Raw genomic sequence first — 24,470 nt, 5'->3', positions numbered from 1 at the left:
CTTAAGTCATGTCCTGTTCCACCAATGTTCTTTGACAAGAATATGTCCTTCACATTTTAGAATGATGCTACTTAACTAGTTATAATTTGGTAAGGAGTTGTCCATCTAATACCCCAGGCCTATTTTTGGGGCCATTTGTAATTCCTTTTTAGTTAGTAGTCTAGCAAAATGCATGATGAGGAATACAGTAAGGACTACAATGTATCCTAGCAAACCACAGTGGAATAAAATTAGAAATCTGTGACAAGAAAACAGTAAAAGCCATTCAAAATAATGGTGAATGAATAACACATTTTTCAATGGGTCCCTAAAAAATTAAGGAAGAAATTATGTAATCATAGTTCATGACACAAAGTAATGTATTCAAAAGTTTTTCTAAGTTAAGCAAATCTAGGGTAAAAATGTGACCTAAACTCTTGAATAAAAGAACATAGTTAGGCAATTTGTCAGTTTTTAAAAGAGTAAACTCAAAAAAGAAAACGAAAGCCAACTCAAGACTTCTGTTATGTAGGAAGTTGAAGAAAGGCATTGGAGGCTGGGTTTTTGATGGACTTGCTTTGTGTTAAGTGGGGTAACTGCAAAAATTTGAAGGGAGTGAAATAGGGGTAAAGAAATTCTTAATATTTTAGTTTCTTGCTATCAGTAACAGTGTTAGCTTTCTGCAATGAGAGTTAATTTCTGGGGCCTGTAAACTTGCTTTGTGGCATTTTTTTTCAGATGTATGCAAGTTCTTTCATCATGTGCCTCAGATTTTCTCTACCCAGTGGGGAGCTACTGAACCCTGGTATTAGGAGACCTAACATTTACATATTCCTTTTAGGAGGGATGGAAATGTTCCTTGAAGCCTAAGGAATGAGGCAAGTGCCACAAAAGAATTTGATGGAAATTGTGGTGCTTACGAAGTCTTACTTCTCCTGCAGGTTATGCCAGGATCACATGGCCTCCATTGGGAATCACAATGAACAAGACAATATTACGTAAGGCACAGAATTGTCACCTATGAGGCCATTTATAGACAGGTTACATCCACTATCATTTGTAGTCTGCCACTTAGTAATAACTAATTAGATTTTGGCTACAATTCTCTAATATAAACTATATTCCCATGACTAGAATGAAGAAAAGAAAACAAAACTATGTTTTAGGGTTCCATTTTCTCAATCAGGGCAGGTTTCCCTTCCCTTTCCCATGATCATTATAAAATGTCATTTAAATTAGAATTATGGACTACTCAGAATTGACAGATTTAAAGAACATCAATCATTTCTAGATCACAAATATGGAGGATATCTTAAGTTTCCTTCTGTATGGGCACATCAGCATCCATGACAATTAATCAGTATAGCAAATTTCCCTCAGTATTGAAAGTTTCAACATAAATTTGTAAGCCAGAAAAAAGCTAAAACCACATATTCATGAAAATTTCTAGGGCTACAAGGGTTCTTAGCAAAGCAAGTACATTGAAAGTATGTTGAAAGAGATGCTCAGAACACCCTCATTCCTCAGCTTTGTAGATGAACATAAAACATCCTACCCAGGGATTTATGGTAATACCAGTGCTTAACTATTTAGGAGACATTTTACTCATGATCATTTCTGTGAATAAATTTGAATTCTTTATCTGTCTCTCTCAAAGACATCATGCAAAAGTAAACTGTTTCATGTGTCATACCATGCACACTTAAAAATTCCAAAGTCCTTGCATCTGTTCATGATCTCATCTACATCTCTGCATTCTTACAAAGGTTCACCCACTCTGCCTTGTAGAATTCTCCAATAAAAGGCAACCTCTAAATATTCTAGACTCAACATGCCTAGGGAAGACACAATTAAAGTTGCAAGGAACCTTTCTTATGCTTTTACCTATATGAAATTAAATTCCCATTTTCTCTCAGGAAACCACAACAATAAGTGCTGCCTCCTACAAATACTAGGGAGCTATTAGGAGATGAACATTTGTAGGATAAAACTTTGGCGAGATAGAAATGTTCATAGTGAACTATTAAGTATATATGAAAACAGTAAGGTACCTAATGATTAAATAGGCATAATATCATTCCTGGAAAAAGCCAAGACAGGCAACCTATAAAAAGATATGGTGAAACCAGGCCAAGTCTCCTCAGCTATCTGCATGTTGATGATGAGATAATTTACCTGTGCCATCAACACTTCACTCCACTGGATATTAGCAAGCTTCAGTCTAGAATCTTTCCTGCATATTTTGTAGTCTTGTAGCAAACTTGAAAAAAAAAAAAACGATCGTGTTTCAGGATACAATTTCTCTTCAGGAACACCTGCATAGTGGTGCAGACAAAATCATTGTTAATGGGCACATGAGTTGTGACAGGAGAGTTGGACAAATTTGAGATTAATGGCATGAGCATAAGGGCCGTCAATTTTCCTCTGAACACCTACAATATAACCATCTCACAAAAAATGGAAAAATGCCTCTTTCTGGGATAACAGGACTTTGTCAATTACAGAGCAACTCAATGTAATCATTCCATCAAAATTCATGGTTTCAAAATAACATTTTATAGCACTTAAAATGTTTAATCATTTGTCACTATAATTAGTAATGACACTGTCATTTTGACCTGAGCCAGGACAGGTAAATGGATGGCATATAGTTTTGGAGCCATAGTCATACTTTAGCTGTGTTTTTGATGTGTAAAATTCTGTGCTGTCACAGAGGCCCATACTAGCTTATACTTGAATACCAGCAGTGTTCCATGAGGGGATTTATTGGCTCATTTTCAGACTTGGCCTCTCTCTGTTAGAGACATAATTTCAAAATGATTTGACAAAATCCTGATGCTGCCTGTACTCACAGTAATATACTAGCCTTTGTATCCTCTTAGGGTACAGTTATAACTCCTTGGACATCATGAACAGAAACTTTAAAGACACTTCTTATTCTCTAGAGGGAAGGTTAATGATACTCCTTGGTCAAGATTGAAGGGATGGACATTGCGAATATTATGTGGATCCCTGCTTTGGCTTTTAACACTGAAACATTAAACACACACTTACCTCTGTGAAGATCAAGAAAATCTTACTCTTGGTTAGGAATGTGAGGCATAGATTTGTGTTCTCACTATGTACAGGCCAAAGATACAGAGAGACGTAAGAATGCAAAAACCTTCTTCAAATATATATCTGAAAATAAAGAGTTTTCAGATGGGTGAATGTGTCACCTTCTGATTCCTGCATACTAAGCAAGACCTACACAGAATTAGTGCAAAATGCAAGATAATAACCATGCACACAAAGCCTGCTCAACCTCAGGAGTATTGAATATCAGATGTTCTGCTTTGTACTTGGTCCTCTTTATCACCTACTCTGTTATTAGCATTGCTCCCTCAACAGTCTTTCAGGAAATGCTGTATTGTTTTTCAGAGAACTTGTGAGAAAACATGCACAGATGTGTATAAGGATCCAAGTTACTCTACTAGAACACCTATCTATTAGTTCCATCAGCACCATTTTTGATATAATCATTAATTCTACATTGATATATGGGTCATCTCCTGCTGAACTGAATGGTCTAAAGATTCCTTCCATTCTTGATATTTTCCTGAAACATTCGCTAGTCTTAGAAGATGAAACAATGTCAACCAAAATGACAATGATCCAGGATACAACATATGCCAATACCCAAGGAAACAAAGAAAATTTTCTCCAACATATAAAAAGTAAAACTCATGGTTACTATAAATGATGAGAGATATGGTCATTTCTTACCTGCACACCTGTAACAAATGTTAGAGACAAGAAAGTTTAGGGACAAGCTCATATTAATCTTCATAAAAGAGAGTCAGACATCCTATGGTAAATTTTGACTCACACTACCACTGAACTGGATACCAGAAATTCTGCACTTGATGATGTTTTTTCCTTCCTTGTATCTCTTGACCTTTCTCATATGTATTGATAAAAATACCTTCAAACAAAATTGGTATGTACACATAGAAGAATGACTCTTTCCTTAAGTCTGATCCTCTACCAAAGTGAATTCAAATTATTGATTGTTGTGCAACTAGACTGATTCTAAAGCTTGGCTATTGTGGATAATGCTGTGGTAAATGTTTGTGCAGGTGTCATTTTTGTATATTTATTTACAGTGCTTTGGATCTATGCTTAAAAATTGTACAGCAGAGTCATTATGTAGACCTAATTTTAGTTTTGTTCTTTATTTTTGATGAGACTCCATACTGATATCCACAGTGGTGGCACTTGCTTACATTCCCAATAACTGTGTATATTGTTCCTTTCTCCATACATCCTAATAAGAAACAGTTGTTTTTTTCTGGATGATTGCCATTTGATTGGAGTGTTTGTTTTGAAATAATGGGTAGAAATCTGTATTGGATGAGGTGTACAAGAGTGAATGCATAAATAATTTCAAAATTCTTATATATAAAGTATGAGTTTTTTTCAGAATATTTACTATTTGTCAAGTGAAATTTAGGATGAAATAGCTTTGGAGTTTTTTTTATCACCTTAATAAAAAACACAGACATGTGAACAAAGCAATAGTTGCAAATTGTGGCTTTCCCAGTTAGGCAGTCTTGGTCATTTGATCAGCAAAAGGGTATAAGAGAGACTCCATTCCATGAGATATTCTGCATGTGGTAAATATGTTTGGATTTTTACAAAGAATTTTTGTATAATTTTTTTGGGTTTCATATTAGTTTAATACTATAGGACATTGCATTTTAGCTAAGACTAAAATGACAATGATAGCAAAACTTTAAAACTAAATTAAGCAGCATATCTATTTCAATACATGTTAGAAAGCATTAAGAAGGGAGGAGGCAAGTTTCAAGTGTTAACGTGTCTGCTTTGAAAGAGCAATACCTGGTGTTCAAATCCCAGTCCCACCAGAAACAAAATAAGAAATCTGAAGGAATTTACCAAGAGCCAACAATCTTTATATATTAACTGTTTCATCATAGTTTATAATACCAAAATTTTGTGTTTAAATGCTTTTGCTAAGTAAAGCAATTCTAAAGCAAAACTATGACCTAAAGTCCCAAAGTAAGAGAACCCAAGTAGGCAATTTGTAATTTTGTTTTCAAAGTAAACACTGAAAAGTAAATGAAGAAAACTTGAGAATCCTCACTTTTTTAAAAGAAGAAAGGCATTAGTGGCCTGAGGCCTCACAGACTTAGAAGGTTGGTGTTAGGTGGAGTGATGGCAAAGTTACAAGGAGAGAGAGTTGTACAGAAACATCCTGCTAATATTTTAACTACTTGCTGTTAATAAAGGCAAGAGCAAAAGTGATCCTGAAGCTAGGTTTCAGTGATGAGAGTTACATTCTGGGGACTGTAAATTTGCTATTTGGTACTTTTTGTCAGAAATATGTTAGATATTGTGTCATTTGTTTCAGATTATCTCCAAATTGTGTGGAACTAATTGGCTTGAATATAGGAAGACAAACCATTTACAAATACCAGTGTACTGTCCAGGAATGTTCCTTGAAGCCTAGGAATGAGGCAGGTGCCTAAAAGTTGTTTTTGATGAAAAGCATGTGGCTTATGAAGACCAAAGTCTCCTGAGCATTACCCACGTGCTTCAGAGCTTACACTGGATCTCTGAAGGAAATTTTACTTTTTATCTTGAAAAAATTCATCTTTAACTGTTTGGTCAAACTTACAGATTCCATCCAGGTTACTTAGTTTCAACCATCTCAACCACTGACAAATTATTTAGAATCAAATTGAGGATTATCTTTGGAACTCTCAGGTGAAGCTCTCATTTTTTAAAAAGTAGATTTTCAGTAAAAATGTAGAGTGGGTGAGTAAAAAAGTATATGTGAAACTCTTCATAAAGCAGAGGAGAAGAGAGAGACAGAGAGAGAAACAGAAAAAAGGAAAAGAAAAAGTGAAGAAGCAAGGCAATAACCTACCTGCTAACTGATGCTCTTTCCTGTTGGTGCAAGAACAGTGCTACTTCCTGGATGGTTCACTTAAACTTCTGTCACTGGAGATGTGTAGAGGAGGACTTTGATACAAGAAAAATCCTCATTTCATGACTCATGTTTTATTTCTAGATGCTGTATGGGTCACAGAAAATAATTTTAAGACAAGTTATAAGGGAAAATACTGCAAAGAACTCATTACCCAGGTAAGGCAAACCAGGGAAATGCACAAAAGAAGAATGGAGTGCAGAAGTTGGAGACACAACATCAACGCTATTCATATCAGCTAAATGTGGTTAGGGAATTAGGCTTAAACAATTTTCAGAAAAGTTATTTCTTTTTTGTATTAGATATCTTGTAACTTTTAAACATTTTGAACTTAAAATATTTAAAAAATACTAACCAAGCATGGAGACATTTGGATTGGGCTGATAATAAAAAACTAAGATCTTGTGACATACATGCCTATTTTACTTATTATTTTATTGTCATCATTTCTTTTGTTTTGATAAAGAGAATTGGTGTGATAGGCATTAATAGTTTCTATGGCACAGTAATTACATGGGGCAAGTCAGAGGAATTCAGAAGCATTGGGTTATATTTACTACATATTATAAATTGGAAGAGGAGTATGCTAGAAGGAATGCAAACATATGATTTCATAAAGATCATTTAATACAATGTTTACTTTTGTATTGTAGCCTCTGGTTATGTGTTCCTGTGGTGAAATAGTATATACATACACCACATATACGTATATTATCCTAAAGCTGTATGATCACTTTATTACCCACCTGGTTATTAGAAAACTTCAGTAGGAATCTTTCCAAGGTTTTTGAGTTCTCTTTAGGGAACCTGAAAAAATACATAGAAAAATACCTTTCAGAATATACTTGCTCTTCATGATACTTATCAAACAGACATTCTCCAAGTACCTCTTAAGGGCCATTTGAACTTTAGCTGGATATGTGTATTAATTTGACACTAACAGTATTACCAGGACAGGCCATCCTGTTTTCACTGAACACATAAGAAGTATTCTGGTTTATTTCTGTGCTGCTATGACCACAGATTGACAATGGAAATATATTATTATTCCCTCAACATTTTCAGGTTCAACATAAAGTTTAACTTCTCTATTAAATGTTTACAGCAATGGTCACTGCAATTGCTAAAGGATCTATCCTTTTTTACAAGAGCCATTGAATCCAAACCATATTAACAAGAATTGGTGTAAATACTGTCATCACCTGACTTTTCCAAAAAAGGGCTGACATTCTATGCTGTTAATTAATCTGAATCTGAACACCAGCCATGTTCTATCATGATGGTTTGGTATTTCTCCCCTCATAAAACAATTTAGTACATATCTAGAGTTAACTGTTTTTGTACTATTTCACTATATGTATTCACATACTAAGTTTTTAGTTGTATTTACTTAATAAAATTTTGGGATCACCAAGCCAAGCTCTCTTTCTGAGAAACTGTAAGAAAACATATAAGAATGTGTTTCAGGATATATGTTGGTCTACCAGGACACCCATTTATTTCTTTGACCACTGACATTGATGAAGTACACTTTAACTCTACCTAGTTAGATTGATTCTAGGTAACCTCTATGGTTATCAGACTTTATCCTTTATTGACTAAACTTCTGTAAAATATCCTATGCTTACAACTATGCTCAAGGTCAACAAAAGTGGCAGTGAAACATGAAATAACCAATGCCTCAGCAAACACAAGTTTAACATGATATTCTCCATCAAATAAAAACTGAAATTAACATTCATTATAATTGCTGAGGAAACTGTCATTTCTTACTGAGGACCAGAATCACAAGCATAGTGACAAAAAAGATTTGGGACACAGTTTTAATTGTTCTATATGCAATAGTCAGATTTAGGCTAAAACAGCACTACCATAGATAAAAGGGATGGTCAACTTGATGATCGTTTTTGGTTAACTGGGATGTATTCATCTGTTTCAAAAAATACATTATGGGAATTTTATATGGTACATGTCATTCTCAACATGGTTTTATCATTTCAGGACCCAGTTATAACACTTCCAGATTTGTAGAACACCTAGGACACAGACTTAGAAAAGAACCCTTCTTCCCTTGAGAGTTAAACTGCCATTATTCCCTGCCCCAAAACTGCCTGGATAACCTTTTAGCATTTAATATTATGTGCTTGAAATATGCATTATCTATATGAAAGATACAATAACATGATGATTGATAATGTTCTTATGAACATACACATTTTTTGACTACTTCATTATCATTAAGAGAGGGAAATATGATAGAGTTTAAAACATCTGAGTGTAAAAGGTGTTAGTGATTGAATGAGCCATCTTCTCCAACCAGTTTACAACCTAAGACATTACTAGAATAATGCATAAAAACATGGTAAAATTCTGGGGCACAATCTCCTCACCTACCTGCCTATTTAAAGTCAGTGTGTCTAACTGTCACATATACAGTCTGTGACTTACATAACAATGATCCAGGAAATTATGCCTTGGAATTCCAAGATGGTCGCTAGAGGGAGGAAGCAGAAAGCATGCCTCCTAAAGTAAAATCTTGGAGAGACACTGGAGATACACCTTAAACAGGAAAAACCACCCAGAAGAGAAAAAACTTTGCCTCTTCCACACCTCCAGCCTGTTCATAGCATCTCCACTTCATATTAAATGGAGAAACCAGGAGGTTTCCCATGCCGTCACCAGATGCCAGCACCCAGACGGCTTGGGAAGATGCAGACAACAAGGTGAGCTAAGCGGTACACGGTACTCCCACAATCTTGGGCCTGATCAGCCTGGCCCCCTGGACAGACCGACCCCCACACAGGGAAAAAAAGAGAAACTGAATAATAAGCAAAACAACAAAAAAGACACATAGCAAAGAGGGTGGGGTGATCTGAGTGCCAAAGAGGGGGGAGGGAAAATCCCTCACAAGCCAACTGGAAAAGGGAGGAGCAGCGGCACACACCCGGCAATCAGGAGCAGGAAAGCTTGTAAAAGTGGCAGAGGGAAGAAAACTCCACAGGAGAGGGGAAAAGACCACTTCCCAGTGAGCTGTAAAGAAACAAGCTGGCTGGAGAAGGCAGGAGCAGTGCCACACGCCCAGCAATCAGGAGTGGGAAAGCTTGTAAAAGTGGCAGTGGGATGAAAACTCCACTGGAGAAGGGGAAAGACCCACTTCCCATGTGAACTGTAAATAAACATGCAGGCCCGAGAAAGCTGGTGCAGTGTCACCTCCCCCTGTGTGCTAGAAAAGGGGAAAGCTTGTAGTAGTGGCATCACGCCCAAGAGAGCTCTGAGTAAACAAAGCCTGTGGGACCAGATGAGCATCAAGCTCACTCCTGAGATCTGCATAAATAAAGCCTCCAGCAACAGCAGGATGACAGCAATGGGCAGGTAAGCCACAGCCACAGATAACCATTCACAGAACTCTCTCCAGACTCTATTTTTTTTCTCTCTCTCCCTTTGATGAGACAATAATCAAACTACACCTGCATGATGAAAAACTTACTGAAACTGTATCACATTTGAACTTGGGACACTTTGTGGGTATTTTTGTTGTTTTGTTTTTATTAGTTTTGGTTTCCCTTTGATGAGACAATGATACAACTACTTCTGAGACACCATCTCCAGGATTGGAGGCTGAGAAAGAAACACCAAAATTACTAAGACTGAAACTTTATTGCATTTGAACTTGGAGACTTTTATATTTTTTTCTTTTTTCATTTATTTTTTATTTTTATTTTGTTTTTTATTTCTTATTTTTATTTTTTATTTTCAATCTTCTCTCTGTCTCTCTAGTGCCTGTTCAGCTTACTGTTGATTAGTACACTATCTCTCCCTGTTTATAACTTTGAAACATTTTTGTTATTTGTTTGTTTTTTTCTAATTGTTTATTTGTTTTTCCTTTTTTTTTAACTTCTTTGCTTTCCATCTCCTCTCACCCTTCCATACTAAATATTGCCATTGTTATTATTACAAGCTAGAAAATACTTAATTCACAGAGTACAGGGACAATAACAGCACCAAGGGCAATGATGGGAAGACATAAAAAACAGGGAAACCAGTTTCCCAACAGCAAAAAATTAGTACAGGAACCAGAGGGGAATGAAAAAAACAGATACTCAGACCCTGACTCCAACAAAATGAAGATAAACTATGCCAAAGAACCCAATGAAGACCACAAGGCCAATCTAAAAAAACTACTACAGGTAATCAATGAGAATTTTATACAGATGATACTGGACATGGTCAACAAAAATGTACAGGAGACACTCAAGAAATTCCAAGACAACAAAAATAGAGAATTTGAAAAAGCACAAGAAGAAATAAAAGAAACCATAGAAGCACTGTATAAACATCAAAGTGAAACAAAGAACATAATTAATAAAGAGATAAATGAACTCATGACAAAAATAGACAACATTAAAGAGGAAGGGACTCAGGATATGGAAAACCTCAGAAAAAAGAATAAAACAGAATTGCAAAACAAAATAGAAGGCCAATCCAGCAGAATAAAACAAACAGAAGTTAGAATCTCAGAACTCGAAGATGAAATGGTAATTACAGGAAAAACCAAAGAACTATTAGTTAAATGACTCAAGACCTGTGAAAAGAGAATGCAAGAACTCACCAACTCCATCAAAAGACCAAACCTGAGAATCATGAGCATTGAAGAAGGAGAAGAGGTGCAAGCAAAGGGAATGCATAATATATTCAACAAATAATAACAGAATATTTCTGAAATCTATTCCCATAAAGATGCCAGAGGCCTCCAGAACAGCAAACAGACCAGATCAAAGAAGAACTAATACATGGAATATCATCATTAAAACAACAAGTATAGAAATTAGGCAAAGAATATTGAAGGCTGTAAGAGAGAAAACAAATAACATACAAAGGTAAACCAATCAAAATTGCAGCAGACTTCTCAACAGAAACATTAAAAGCAAGAAGAGCATTGAATGAAGATATCTTCAACCCCAGGATACTCTACCCAGCAAAACTATCATTCAAAATAGATGGAGCAATAAGTCTTCAATGACAAGCAGAAACTGAAACAATATGTGACCACAAAGCCACCCCTACAAAAGATTCTTCAAGGGATTCTACACGGAGAAAGTGAAACCCAACATGAAAGGGTAGGAAGCACCAAACTACAGGAAAAGAAAAAGCTAGAAAGTAGAGAGTAACTTCAATTTAGGTACACACAATTAAACCCTCAAACAACTAAGATAACTAAATGACAGGAATCATAACATACCTATCAGTACTAACACTTAATGTTAATGGACTTAATTCCCCAATCAAAAGGCAATGTTATGAAATGGAATAAAAATGAAGGTCCAACAATTTGTTGCTTACAGGAGACCCATCACACTGACAGAAATAAGCATAGGCTTAGGATGAAAGGCTGGAAGAAAATTTACCAAGCCAATGGCCCCCGAAAACAGTCAGGAGTAGCAATACTTATCTCTGACAAAGTAGACTTCAAACCTACGTTGATCAAATGAGATAAAGAAGGACATTCCATACTAATAAAAGGGGAAATAGACCAAAATGAAATAATAATCATCAACCTATGTGCACCCAATGTCAATGCACCCAATTTCATCAAACATTCCCTGAAAGACCTAAAAACATATGTTAATGCCAACACAGTACTTGTGGGAGACTTTAACACCACAATATCATCAATTGATAGGTCATCTGAACAAAAAATCAATAAAGAAATCCAAGATCTAAAATATACAATAGATCAAATGGACCTAGGTGATGTCTATAGAACATTTCATCCAACTTCTACACAATATACATTCTTCTCAGCAGCCCATGGAACCTTCTCCAAAATAGATCATATCCTAGGGCACAAAGCCAGCCTCAGCAAATATAAGAAAATAGAAATTATACCATGCATTCTACTGATCACAAGGCAATAAATCTAGAACTCAACAACAAAAGTAAAGATAAGAAACATACAAACACTTGGAAACTGAATAATTCATTACTAAATGAACAATGGGTCATTGATGACATAAAAGAGGAAATTAAGAAGTTCCTGGAAGTCAATAAAAATGAAAACACAACCTACTGGAACCTACAGGACACAGCAAAGGCAGTCCTGAGGGGAAAGTTTATAGCCATGAGTGCATATATTAAAAAGACAGAAAGATCCCAAATCAATGGCCTGATGATACATTTCAAACTCCTAGAAAAAAAAGAACAAGCAAATACCGAAACAAATAGAAGAGAAATAATAAAAATAAGAGCTGAAATCAATGAAACAGAAACCAAAGAACCATACAAAGAATTAATGAAACAAAAAGTTGGTTCTTTGAAAAAATAAACAAGATTGACAGACCCCTCACAAATCTGACTAAAATGAGGAGAGAAAAAATCCAAATTAATAAAGTCAGGATGCAAAAGGGGAGATAACAACAAACATCATGGAAGTCCAGAAAATCATCAGAGACTACTTTGAGATCCTATATTCAAATAAACTCGAAAATCTTAAAGAAATGGACAGATTTCTAGATGTATATGATCATCCAAAACTGAACCAAGAGGATATTAATCACCTGAATAGATCTATAACACAAAATGAAATTGAAGCAGCAATCAAGAGTCTCCCCAAAAAGAAAAGTCCACAACCTGATGGATTCTCTGCTGAATTCTATCAGACCTTTAAGGAAGAACTGATACCTACCCTCCTTAAGCTGTTCCATGAAATAGAAAGGGAAGGAAAACTGCCTCACACATTTTATGAAGCCAGTATTACACTTATTCCAAAACCAGGCAAAGACACTTCCAAAAAGGAGAATTATAGGCCAATCTCCTTAATGAACATTGAAACACAAATCCTCAGTAAAATAATGGCAAACCGAATTCACCAACACATCAAAAAGATTATTCACCACGACCAAGTAGTCTTCATCTCAGGAATGCAGGGGTGGTTCAACATACGAAAATCAATAAATGTAATAAACCACATTAACAGATGCAAAGACAAAAACCAAATGATCATCTCAATGATACAAAAAAAGTCTTTGATAAGATCCAACACCATTTCATGATAAAATCTCTAAGAAAAGTATGAATAGAAGGAAAGTACCTCAACATTATAAAAACTACATATAACAAACCTACAGCAAGCATTATACTTAATGGAGAAAAACTGAAACCATTCCCTCTAAAATCAGGAACTAGACAAGGATGCCCACTATCTCCACTCCTATTCAACATAGTACTGGAATTCCTAGCCAGAGCATTTAAGCAAGAAGAATGAATAAAATGAATACAAATAGGTAAAAAAACTGTTAAAATATCACTATTTGCAGATGACACGATCCTATACCTTAAAGACCCAAAATACTCTACTCAAAAGCTCCTAGACACCACTAATAGCTTCAACAAGGTAGCAGGATGTAAAATCAACATAGAAAAGTCATTAGCTTTTCTATACACTAATAATGAACAAACAGAAAGAATATATGAAAACAAAGGATGTGAATGACCTTTACAAGGAAAACTAAAAACTATAAACTTCTGAAGAAAGAGATTGAGGAAGACTATAGAAAGTGGAGAAATCTCCCATGCTCATGGATTGGTAGAATCAACACAGTAAAAATGTCTATACTCCCAACAGTAATCTACATATTTGATGCAATTCCCATCAAAATCCCAATGACATTCATTAAAGAGATTGAAAAATCTACTGTTAAATTTATATGGAAACACAAGTGGTCACGTATAGCCACAGCAATACTCAGTCAAAAGAACAATGCTGGAGGTATCACAATACCCAACTTCAAAGTATATTACAAAGCACTAACAATAAAAACAGCATGGTACTGGCACAAAAACAGACAGGAAGACCACTGGAACAGAATAGAGGATTCAGATATGAAGCCACACAACTATGACCAACTTGTCTTTGACAAAGGCGCTAAAAATATATGATGGGGAAGACAGCCTTTTCACAAAAACTTCCGGCAAAACTGGTTAGCAGTCAGCAAAAAACTGAAACTAGATCAATGTATATCACCCTATACCAATATTAATTCAAAATGGATCAAAGATCTTAATATCAGACCCCAAACTCTAAAATTGATACAGGAATGAGTGGGAAATACTCTGGAATTAGTAGGTATAGGTAAGAACTTTCTCAATGGAACCCCAGCAGCACAGCAACTAAGGGATAGCATTGATAAACGGGACTTCATAAAACTAAAAAGCTTCTGCTCAACAAAAGAAGTGGTCTCTAAATTGAAAAGAACACACACAGAGTGGGAGAAAATATTTGCCAGCTACACATCAGACAAAGGACTAATAACCAGAATATATAGGGAACTTAAAAAACAAAATTCTCCCCAAATTAATGAACCAATAAAGAAATGGGCAAGTGAACTAAACAGAAATTTCTCAAAAGAAGAAATTCAAATGGCCAAAAAACACATGAAAAAATGTTCACCAACTGTAGACATAAAGGAAATGCAAATGAAAACCACACTAAGGTTTCACCTCATCCCTGTTAGAATAGCCATTGTTAGCAACACCACCAACAACAAGTGTTGGTGAGGATGTGGGGAAAAAGGAACCCTCTTACACTGCTGGTGGGAATGTAAACTAGTACAACCACTCTGGAAAAAAATTTGGAAGCTACTTAAAAAACTAAACACTGATCTACCATATGATCCAGCAATACCACTCTTGGAGGAGTTATACCCAAAAGAATGTGACACAGATTACTCCAGAGGCACCTGCACACCCATGTTTATTACAGCACTATTCACAATAGTCAAGTTATGGAACAGTCAATATGCCCCACTACTGATGAATATATTAAGGAAATGTGGTATTTATACACAATGGAATTTTATGCAGCCATGAAGAAGAGCAAAATGCTATCATTCGCTGGTAAATGGATGGAATTGGAGAATATTATTCTGAGTGAGGTTAGCCTGGCCAAAAAGACCAAAAATCATATGCTCTCCCTCATATGTGGACATTAGATCAAGGGCAAACACAACAAGGGGATTGGACTTTGAGCACATGATAAAAGTGAGAGCACAGAAGGGAGGTATGAGGATAGGAAAGACACCTAAAAAACCAGATAGCATTTGTTGCCCCCAACGCAGAAAAACTAAAGCAGATACTTTAAAACAACTGGGCCAATAGGAGAATGGGACCAGGAACTAGAGAAAAGGTTATATCAAGATGAATTAACCTAGCAGGTAACACACATGCACAGGAAATCAATGTGAGTCAACTCCCTGTATAGCTATCCTTATCTCAACTAGAAAAAACCCTTGGTCCTTCCTATTATTGCTTATACTCTCTCTTCAACAAAATTAGAGATAAGGGCAAAATAGTTTCTGCCAAGTAATGAGCGGGTAAGGGGAAGAGGGAGGGGATGGGGGGTAAGGGAGAGGGTGAGAGGAGGGTGGAGAAATGACCCAAACATTGTATGCACATATGAATAAAAATAAATTAATTAATTAAAAAAAAAGAAAAAAAAATGATCCAAGGCACTGGTAACAATTGTTTATATCACTGTGTTCCCATGAAGGGAATGAGCAAAAACAAAATATATGATATTGCTTTTCAAGAGACAGTTGTGCCCTATCATGACATCTGCTCCTTTCATTGCCATGACCATTATTAAAGGACACTTAAACTCTACCTACATTCATGGCTTACTTCAGAGCTAAGACAATTTCAGGAGCCTCCAGTATTTTTATATGGAAAACATGAAATTTCTGAATTTTCCCCCTATTTTATCAGGTAAGCCATGATGACAATGAACGACTATGCCATATATCCCTCTGTATTCACAGGTTCAACATAGAAAAAGTACACATGCATAACCACTGACAATGTGAAGGGCTCCATGGTTTCTTACCATATCCCAGCATGAAAATCTTGTTGATGTAAGTGTTTAGGAATGTCCAGGCCCTGAATTAGTAGATGAAGGCACCATATTCTGGGGTGTGATTTAGGATTAAAGTAGAAGTAATCTATGTGGGTGAAATTGTTCTCTTGAAGATATCTCTGAGTCATCCTGGGAACCTGACCCTCTCTGAAAAACATATCATGGGAAACTGATTTGTTACTTTTGTAATTGTACTTGTACTTTTGAAAATTCCTAGGGTCATTGAACGAATTCAGGATCTATCCAAGCTATTGATACCTGCACCTACACAGACTAGTAACAGAACACTTTTCTTAAGAGGAAACCTGTAGTAACCCCAATATTCATAAATACAATGCAATGGACACAATGAAAAGCACTGGAGCAGTTCCTATGGCTCTACAAGTGTGGACATTGGCTATCAGCAAGCACACAATAACTGTTACACTTCCTAGAAATATTAGGGATCCATTAGTATATATGAATGGCTGGCATGACAAAAATGTTGGAGAAACAGAAGAGTCTCCGAAGATTTTATTAATCATATGAGAATATCAGTTGCTCTGCACATCCTAGGACTGCTTAGTCACCTACCTCATTCTTAGCAATGGTTCCTGAGCAATCTTTTAGGGAACACTGTTCCCTTTCAGAGATCCTGTTAGAAAACATGCACAATTGTGTTTCATGATACAGTTTCCTCTAAGAAGATGACCAAGTTGATGTACCCTTGAATTCTTCCTGAATATATGGATTATTACAAGATGAACCGCACTGTCTAGAGACCCCATTCTTTTTTTAAGCTTTATTTTTATTAGCTGCAATTGTATTAAAGGGTTTGTAATATTTACATCCATATATAATATGTAGTTTGATCAAATTCACCCTGTTTACCTATGTATATGTGTGTGTGAGTGTTTTAGAACATAGCTTTATATATATAAAGCACACACACACACACCACGTATATATACATAAAACATTCTTTCATCATCTTGCCCAAATGCCTTCTTTTTCCCATCTTCTGCCTGTTCCCGCCAACATTCCCATTTTTGCAACTATATTATATTATATTTCTAGGTCTAAGTTCCTGTATGAGTGACATGTTATATATTCTCTATAATTGGTGTTTAGGTTTTAACGGGGTTTTTTAGATAGAGATAAAGGAGTCTATATAATGATGAAAACTGATACTGGAGTCATTCTGCCACAAGCCATGGAACTATAAACTGGAAAAACAAGATTCTCCCCTGGAGCCTTTTGAAGAATCCCCCTGATTTTATCTTCCCTCCTTGATGAAGGAACTGTTTTCTATGAACTGTTCCTCAGAATTAGATGTCCCACCTGCAAACAGTTCATGTTGCCCAAAATATATATCTTACCTGCAAAGGTTTGCCTGTCAAGGGACTCCAACATCATATCAGTGACTTAGTACACAATGTGTTTTGGAACTATATCTGTCTGATTATCCCCATGCTAGAGACATGGGAAACTTCAAATTCTGTAATTCTTAACACACTGTCAACCAGGGTAGAAGCGAGCAGCTGGTGTATACAACAAGTGATAATGATCAGGATCCCACCCTAAGTCTTACCATTTTAGAAGTAGGAATTGTACCTCTCTCAGACAGTTGGCCATGACTTTCGCTAGCCCCATCAGCAGAAGAGATGCTGCCATCACTCCTATACCCACTCTTTCTCACCGTAATATAGTATTGGCAGAGGAGGACTCAAGATGAGCCAATGTTGGACTCCTAGCGACAGGCAAGTGGCTGCTACGGCTATAACTGACAACTGGACTCCTGATGTCACAATCACCATCACTACCCATAGAGCCAATCAACTTCCAGAATGCAGCTGCTGCAGCCAATCAGGATATTCCATGTTCTTGTCTGTACCTATAACCCTTTGGGTGTGTGGTATTTGTTGCTAGGCTATGGTTTTAAAGACACATGTGTAATTTCATGCATTTTCTCTTAGAAAATTTACTTTTACTAGTGAGAATTTGTTCTACTCTGTCTCCTTAATTACCAAATGTTGCAACGTCTAGTTTCCCTTTTAGGAAAACCCAATTAGGAGAAGAGAAAACTTATCAGCTGTGCTAATGGCTACTTTCCCCCTTCTTCCCGGTAGAAGCACAAAGTCTGTGTTCTTTCACAGTTTTTGTTGTTAGCTTTTCTTTTTTTCTTATCTTCACTGCAAGAATCAGGGAAGAGTCCTTGAGAAAAAACTTAAAAAAAAAAAGCCTGTTTTTTTTTTTAACTCTCATATTTTCTAGCCTGACTGTCCAGATATTTGTTCCTACTGATTCATTACCAATTCTGGTACTTAATTCTTAAGTATGTTCTGACCAGCAGTTTGTTATTCTCTGCATCTTCTTGCTTCTCTTTCTGGTTTCCCAGGCATCAGTTTTCCTTACAGACTGACTTTTCCAATTAGTCTAAGAGAAGCTGTTGACTTATTTTTCCTACCTTGTTTCCTTACGTGTAAGTGGGGGTAAGGATTTCAAAGCTCATTCCTTGATCAGAATCTGGAAGTAGACTTTCTTATGAAGGGAAGTTTTATCAGACATAGAATTCTAATTTGATGTATTTTTCTCAAATATTCCCTCTTTCTACCTTCAGAAGTTCAGGGTTTGTGATGAGAAATTAGTTACTGGTCTCACTGAAGATAACTCTGTGTGAGGAGTAACTTCTTTGTTGATGCTTTCATGATTCTTTGTCTTCATTTTTCAGTTTTGGGTATGTGTCTCATTGTAGATGTCCTTGGGTAAGTCTTATCTAGTCTGTTTCTTATCTGTGTACCTTAATGTCTTCCATCAAACATATTTTCAGCCATTGTAACTTCAAATGTTCTCTTTGCTCCCTTCTTTCCATTTCTCCTTTTGAGATTGCCAATAAATAAGTGATGATTTATGTGACAATGTCCCCTGATTTCTCAGACTGTGATTTTTTTTTGTTTCTCTTCTTTGGTTCCCTTCACTAAATACTATGAATTATTCTATCATCAATTTTGTTGATTCTTCTTCTGTCTGCTCAATCTGCTGTTGACCCTCTCTAGGGTGAATTTCATTTTGGTCCTTGTACTTTTTAACTCTAGAATGTCTGTTTGATTGCTTTTTTATGATTTCCATATCCTTATTCATATTGTAATTTTGTTCACATATTGTTTTTCAGGTTTCTTTTGGTTATTTGTCCATGTTTTCCTTAGTTCTTTTTTCATTTTTATTGTGTTTATTGTGATTATTTTATTTATTTATTTATTTATTTTTATTAGGATAATCTCATTGAAAAGAGAGGATTCATTATGATAATTCCAAGCAGGCTTATGTTGTCACCACATATACTCTGAAACCCCATCCCCTTAAAGAAATTGCAAGAGGTCATTTAGTGTATGTTTGTGAAACCTCTTATCTATATTTCCTCATCTTCCTGTCCTCCAGTGCATTTTATTTAAGTAAAGTGAAAAGGGGTTGTTGCTAGCAATTAATTGTTAAAACTCAGCAATTTTATTTTATTTTTGGTGGTACTGGCAGTTGAAATTAGTGCTCTGAGCTAGCTAGGTAAATGCTCTCATTATAACTTGAGCCTCTAGGAGGCTTTTCTGCTTGTGGTTTTCTGAGTTTTGGGGATTTTTTGGTGGGAATTGGGTTTGAACTCAGGGCTTCGTGCTTGCAAGCTGGTGTTCTATGATGTAAGCCACACATCTACTCCATTTAGCTCTGGTTATTTTAGAGATAGGGTCTTGAGTACTATTTGTCTAGACTAGCCTTGAAATGTGTTTCTAACAGTTTTTGCCTCTCAGCTAGGATTTCAGATGTGAGGCACTGCACACAGCTTGTATGATTATTTTTGAGATAATGTGTAACTTTATGCCCTGGTCAGTCTGGATTATAATACTCCTATTGGTGCTTCTCTGTATAGGTGGGATGACAGTCATGTGTCACTGCATCCAGCCACTGGTTGAGATGGAGGTATAAAAACTGTTTGCCTAGACTGGCCTCAAAGTGTGAACCTTCTGATCCCTACATCCTGAGTAGCTAGCTGTATAGTCTTGAGTCACTGTATCTGGCTAAGGGAAGTGAATTTGGCACTAACCTATTACATAGCTAGACTTCATCTATAAAAAATTAATTAATTAATTGATAAACAAATAAATAAATATGCAGCTTCCCAGTCTTACAATCCTTGTATGAATAACAGCCACACATCCTGATCAGGCACAAATCATATCATTTCTTTCAATAACTGTTGGTGATGGGTCTGGGGGCATCTGTTACCAGTTAGTACAGACAGCAAAGTGTACAATTTTATTCTCTTCTTGTCTTTCAGTGATTAAATGTTTGATATTTGCAAAAATAGGTACTAGACAGAAGGTTTTGGCCAACGGAGATAAACATGCAGCAAAGACAGTGATACTGCTGTGCTTGAGTCTGTAACTCCAAGGTGGAGCAAGTGCTCAGCATGCACTAGGACCGTGATTCAATGTCAGCACCCAAGAAACAGACAACCAAACAAACCAAACCCCAAACAAAACAAAACAAAAATGAACAAAGCAACCAAAGAAAGAAAGAAGTAGTGGAAGTAAAACTGAAATTTAAAAAAAATGGAATTTACAGAAGATACTTAGCCTGTAATCAAATATAGGAAATATTGAAAAAAAATATTTGTACTCTAAAGAACTATGGTACCATGAATAATTTACCATAATCCATAACTCTCCTTGCAAACTTGTTTTGTGTTTTTGAGATGAATCCCACATTATTGCTGAGGTGGGTCTGGAAGTCCAGGGCTAATGTGATCATGAGTTTGTCTTCTGAGTGTGGGGATGACAGGAAGTGTCAATGCCTGGCAGGAAGTTCACATTTTGACCATTTCCCTCATGTAGGAATCACAACTAAGAGCCCTTTCCTTCTGTTTACCTCGCTTGACCTGTTCCAGTTCCCTTCTCTGGTTTTCCTTTCTATCTGTATTTTAATACTTGCCCACCTTCCTCCACAGGGGGAGGTACCTCAGGGCAGCTGGCTTTTCAGATGCTTTGGGGTTTAGGGGATGTATGGCAACCCACATTTCCCAAGTGCTGTTTCTCATAGGAACTTTGTGTCAGAACAATCACTACTATCTCCAGGCATCTCAGCTCCAAGCTCCTTGGTGGCAGGTCCGCACTAGGGCTTCTCTTGGGATGGCTAACAGATAAAAAAGCCATGACTTAGACTCTGAGATTTAGGGCTCTTCCAATGGCTTAACCACACAACACTGGAAAGTAGTAGGATGCATTCCTATTGCTTTCATGTTGCATTTCAGTGTAAAAATTTTGCATTTGAATTTTACTGTATTTTTTTGTGAATGAGTTGCAGGTATTCAGTATTCTGAATACCTATAAAACAAATGAATTTAAAAGCAAACCTATCACATTTTGTATAGATTAATCTGGCACCAACACCCTCAATTTTAACATAGTTTAATTTTTTTTAAAGATTTTCTCTTTTAACATTTAGTATTGTATGAATTTAGGGCATGTAATAAATACATGTTAACATTTTATTTCTGTTTTTCATGTCTGTCTTCTGGATTAACCTTGCTCTTACTTGCAGATGTTGCTATGTGTTCAGTGCATGAGGTTTCGACATATCTTTTCCATTATCTATTTATAAGTAATCCTATTTTGCTCTCATTCTTCTATGATGTTTTGTTTTGTATAAATTTCCAGGTTTATTGGTTTTTCTCAGCACTCCTCGAAGATAGTAATACTTTGTCTTCTGACATGGGGAGGAACCAACATTAAGTCTTTATTCTGTAAGTATATAGAGTACACAGTAAAATCTGGTGGCTTTCCACTGAAATATTCCTAAGCTTGGGTTTGCATATTTATCTTCAGTGGAAATCAGAAAAATTTTCTGTTTGCTTCTGAAAGATATCTTCATGTCTAAGAAAAGCTCACCTGTGTCTCTCTTATATTGCTCATTTTATTAATCTGGCACTCTAATTAGACACAAACTAGAGTATTCCAGGCTATTGTTTACTTTTTTTAAACTACCATTTGATACATTTGTTGTCTACATTTCTTTCTTTCACTCTGGGTGCATGCCTCATGTCTGTTATAATACAATTTCTTTCTTTAAAAGCTACAGTTTTCATTTCAAATGTTCTTATATATCCTTATAGAAATTATTTTGCTCACTTCATTTCTACTCATTTTTATGATCATAATTCCTTATCTTGCTTTGATACATGTCATTTTAATGCTGTGCATCTTATGTATTTTTGTGTGCCTGATCATGATTTTGTCAATAGTCTCTTATGGCCATCATTTTTATTTTTGTGTTTATGATTGGTCTGTGTAGACTAATGCTGAAAGCGTGGAATTTTTTCTTTTACTGTGTTTAAGAATAGCTATGTAGTATCTTCCTTTTTGATTCTTCCTCCTCTATAGTCAGTTCTGAGAATAATACTTAGGGCTTCCTATCCCATAGTGAGAGTGAAAATAACATTTAGAGCATGCATGCAATAATCCAGGCCCTCTTCTAAGTGACTTACCTATGAATCCATTTCATTGTTACAGTTAACTTCATGATGAAGGCACCAATTTTATTTCCACTAAGCACTTCATTATGACTTCAAGCTCTGAAGAAAGAGAGAGCCCACTCACTGCACTTGGTTTAGCCCCTGGAGGTAGAGTTGAGTCCTGCCTGCAAGCTTCCCATCTCTCCATGGAGTTATTCTCAAGGCACAGTTGTGTTCTCAGCCTAGCAGCTGCACAGTTCTGCCTATAAATGGCTTCAGTCTGCATGGATGTAGTCCATCTAGCTGTTTGTGTAACATGCCTTTTTCTTCCCTAGATCTCTTCACCACCCACATCCTGTTTTGGAGCCCCATATCTTGTGACTTCATCAGTCCTTATGTTTGGCACTTTGTTTTAATTTCTGCTGAATGGAATTCTTGGTAAACATTGTTTATTGTTGAAACATGAGTTTATTGCAATATTTGGATTGAGAAATCTTCAAAATATCTTTCTTGTTGTCTTTATATTCACCACCAGGAAATCACTGTTTGGAGAATTTCCAGTGTCTCATTAGAGATTAACTAGTTACACAACTGTGACATTAAAGAGCTGAAAACAGCAAAACTTCTTTGGTTGTCTCAAACAACTTGGCATATTCCCATTCCTGCTTCAAAATTATGTACTAGGGAGACATAATATAGGCCATATAGGGTCCAATATTTACTAGGCTGGGTGACTTCCTGGAGTTCAGCTGTAATGAAATTTTCTCTCAGATTTTACTTAAAAATTCTCCCTGTAGTTTTTTCCTTCTCCATGTGGTGGAAAAAATGTGTAACTGAATTTCTCTTGAGGTAGGTTGTCACTAAGCAGGTCTGGGATTCCCTTCCTGATCTTCCCCATGCCTCAAGGTGACATTATCCACCTACTCATGTTATATTTCTGATTACCATGGTGTTTTCTGTATATGTGCTCCTCATAGGGCACCAAATGGCAGTTAATGGCACATATTGGCTTTAACATCTTTCATGATGACTCACCTCAAACTGCTCTCCATCTTCAGGGAACTCATCCCATCCTACTTTAAGATGAAAGTCTTTCTTTAAGAATGAAGGTCATTTTCTGAATTTCATGACACTGTCTTTAGTTGAGTGCTGCTTTTTGATTTAGCTACCTTCTGTATTTCACAAGAAATATCCTGATAACCCTCCTTCCAATTCATTTAATCTGCCTTCCAGTCCTTGATTTTCCCCATGAACCTTTGGTCACACAACAAGGTTTAGTGTTGTTTAACTGAAATGCTAGGGCAGAAGTTTCCTAGATATCACAGACTTTTGGAATACTTGCATGTACAGAAGGAAACATCTTGGGGATCACACCCATGTCTGAGCATTAAATTTATTTATGTTTCCTATGCTTCTTATACACATAGACTGAAGGTAATTTTAAAACAATATTTTTAGTGTGCCTGAGTTTGTGCCTGGACTCATTACATGAGGTCAGCTATAGAAATTCACACTGACAGGATTTCCACACTCAACATTTTGGGGTGTTGAAGAATTTTGAATTTCATAGCTTGGAGTTAGGCATGCTCAACTGGTATAGTAGACAGATTTGGGAAAGAGGAGAGCCTATATCCCATCCCCCCCCACACACACACAGAACTAACACCCTGCAAGTATGATTAATGAACACCCTTCTGCAGTGGCTCCATCGTCACTTCAAAGCTGAGTGTGCATACTTAACTAAAACCACAGTAGTCCACCATGTGACCCTCCATGATAGACCAAGAAGAGCAAAGAGAATCCATTGAGCATGTGTGTAGTCTCACTTTTGCTACATGACAGGCTTCTGCCTTCCTACAGCCAGGTCACATATGTGCATTCCCTGCCTCATTTAGGCAGTGCTAAGGGCAGACCCAGAAGTCCCTGCCAAGAGATTTCCATTCCCCCATGCCCCAACAAAGGAACTGGTGGATGGCAACCTGATTCAGCTGTACTTTTACCTTTAATAAAAGCCTCTTTCTTTTCACAATAAGGTTTCTTTCTTTACTGTGCTTTACTTTGCCTGCTTATTTTCCTTCTCTTGCCTTTGGAATGGTGGTAATTTTAGACACCTT

The sequence above is a fragment of the Castor canadensis genome, chromosome 3, assembly GCF_047511655.1.
Source record: "Castor canadensis chromosome 3, mCasCan1.hap1v2, whole genome shotgun sequence".
Taxonomy (NCBI): domain Eukaryota; kingdom Metazoa; phylum Chordata; class Mammalia; order Rodentia; family Castoridae; genus Castor; species Castor canadensis.
Note: the sequence above shows the minus strand (reverse complement) of the source record.